This window comes from Bubalus bubalis, chromosome 17 (genome assembly GCF_019923935.1).
Source record: "Bubalus bubalis isolate 160015118507 breed Murrah chromosome 17, NDDB_SH_1, whole genome shotgun sequence".
Taxonomy (NCBI): Eukaryota; Metazoa; Chordata; class Mammalia; order Artiodactyla; family Bovidae; genus Bubalus; species Bubalus bubalis.
In genome coordinates this window covers 24308019-24310768 of record NC_059173.1, presented here as the reverse complement: position 1 = coordinate 24310768, position 2750 = coordinate 24308019, and positions in this window count along the sequence as shown.

Below are 2750 nucleotides of genomic sequence, written 5' to 3'. Positions count from 1 at the left end.
TAGGCTGCAGTCCATGGGGTCGCAAAGAGTCGAACTTGACTGAGCGACTTCACTTTCACTTTTCACTTTCGTGCACTGGAGAAGGAAATAGCAACCCACTCCAGTGTTCTTGCCTGGAGAATCCCAGGGACGGCGGAGCCTGGTGGGCTGCCGTCTATGGGGTCGCACAGAGTCGGACACGACTGAAGTGACTTAGCAGCAGTAGCAGCAGCAGAGTTGTGCAACTATCATCATGATTTCAGAATACTTCACTACCACAAAACGAAATGCACGGGCTTTAGCCGTCACCGCTCAATCTTTCTATCCCCCCAGCACCTGGGTATCACACACTAGCTTAAATTCTGTTCCTATAGGCTTGCCTATTTTGGACATTTCACAGAAACTGAATCTTGCATTATGTGGTTTTGACTCACTTCTTTTAAACACCACAAAGGAAAACATTCCTGCCCGCTGAATATATTTTGCAGCCTCTAGGTTCAGAGAGGTTGGGGTGCATGGCAGACCTCCTGAGGACCAGGTACAAGTGCTCACCAGTCCTAGATGCACATCCTGAGTTCTGTAACTGCCTTCCTCTCCCCTCCCCCCAATCCCACTGTCCCCCTTTTTGCCTGGCTTTATCCTTCTTAAATGGGACAATCTAATTGGGTTAGTTTGCTGTCATTCAAAATGGCACATCTGTTTTGGGCAGAGCTCCAAAACTAAGTCACCATGTGATTCCACTTGAAGAGCTTTATTTTCATTCCATGTTTAATGCTAATATTATTCTGTGCTTTGTCTGAGTATATCATGCTGTCAGTCTTTAAAAAAGAGACTCATAGTTTTTGACTTATCTACCAGCTGGAGTGTGGAAGAAGCACTGGACTAGGAATTAATTTTGGAGCCTTTTACTCAAGTCTAAACTCTAATGCCTACTAGATGTAGGATTCGGGACAGGAATCCTGAAGGGGTTGCTTTTTCCACTAGCAAAATTTGGATACTAATATATGCTGCAGAACGTCACAAGAGTCTCAAAAAAAAAAAAAAAAAAAAAAAAGAATAGGTGAACATAACAAGTTCTTCCAACACCATTTACAATTCAACAAATAGTCATTCATTTACTCATTTAATTCCATACATATCTATCACTGGCAGGTACTGTCCTAGATTCTAGGAATACAGTAGCAGAAAAAAACAAAATCTTGGCACTCTGAGCTTTAAGGACAGCTACTAAACATCTTCACAAAACAAATAAGCATAAATTATAATGGGTGGTGTGTAAAAAAATCGTATCCTGTCTTCTAATGACATATAAAAGGGGGATCTGTTCAAATCTGGGAAGATCAGGAAAGAGACATTGGAGCTGACAGCTTAAAATGATTAGCACTAATGATATGGTGGGAAAAGTCCTATGTTGGCATTCAGTTATCTCTCATTAAATATTTATCTACTGCCTGCTGTGTGCCAGCACCTTGCTCTGTTACAGTCAAGATGTCAGACATTTTGAAAAATAAAAAAGTTAATACATGCTGCTTCAGGCCTTTTAGGAAGGACTACTTACCCAGATGACCTACCAGCAAGCCCACAATTTGAAATCCCATGGGAGGAGCCTGGTAGGCTGCAGTCCACGGGGTCACTAAAAGTCAGACACGACTGAGCGGCTTCACTTTCACTTTTCACTTTCATGCATTGGAGAAGGAAATGGCAACCCACTCCAGTGTTCTTGCCTGGAGAATCTCAGAGATGGGGGAGCCTGGTGGGCTGCCGTCTATGGGGTCACACAGAGTCGGACACGACTGAAGCGCCTTAGCAGCAGTAGCATTAGCAGCAGCTGGAGTTAAGGATGGAGGAAGAAGAGGATGTGGTCTTGCTCGAACTGAATCATTATAGCCCTGTTTCCCAGTTTCTGAAGCACGCTGAGGACAGTTCCTGCAGGACACTCTTCAGTTCCACCACTGGTGCAGTGTCCCACGCGGTACCCGTGGCACTGTGAGTGTCTCACATAGGTGCCCGGCGGTGGGGTGGGGAGGATGGGGGCGGGGGTGAAGCACGGTGATGAAAAAGACACACAAGAACCCTGCCGCCATAGAGTTCATAATTGTGGGGGCCACGTACAAGCTGGGGACAGAGGAATAAGCATAAAAACGTGGCGGAGAGTATGTGGAAACTAAAACAGGTTAATGGGATGGGCGTGGAATCCACTTTAGATGGACTGGTCAAGAAATGTTTACAAGGAGTCACCACTCCAGTTGAGGGCTGAAGGAAAACAGAAAGCCAGCCATGTGACAAGGAAATCGGCTCTGAGCTTGTTCTAAAGCAATGGCTCTCAGTGCCGACTACTTTGCACTCAGGGTTCATTTGGGAACATCTGGAGACAGCTTTGATTGTCACAACTGGGGAACAGAGTGGAATGGGCATTTAATGGAGACTAGAGGCCAGGGATGCCATTACTCATCCTACAATGCACAGGACAAACCGCCAAAAGAACTATCTGCTCCCAGAGTCAACAGAGACAAGGTAGACAACATTCCAGGGCCGGGAAACCGGCGCGAGTGCGGGGCCAGCCTGAGTACACTGCCTGGAGGGCAAGGAAAGGCTGAGATCACTGCAAGAAATCTGGGAACCTGCGACCGCGAGACTCTGATTTTTACGTTTAAAACCCTCTCTATAGTCACGCCCCCGACCTCCGGCACAGCAGCTGGCGGAAGCCGGACCACCTCCAGGGCAGACTTCCGGGGCGCGACCGGAAGTCCAGGCGGCCTTCGCGGCGGGCT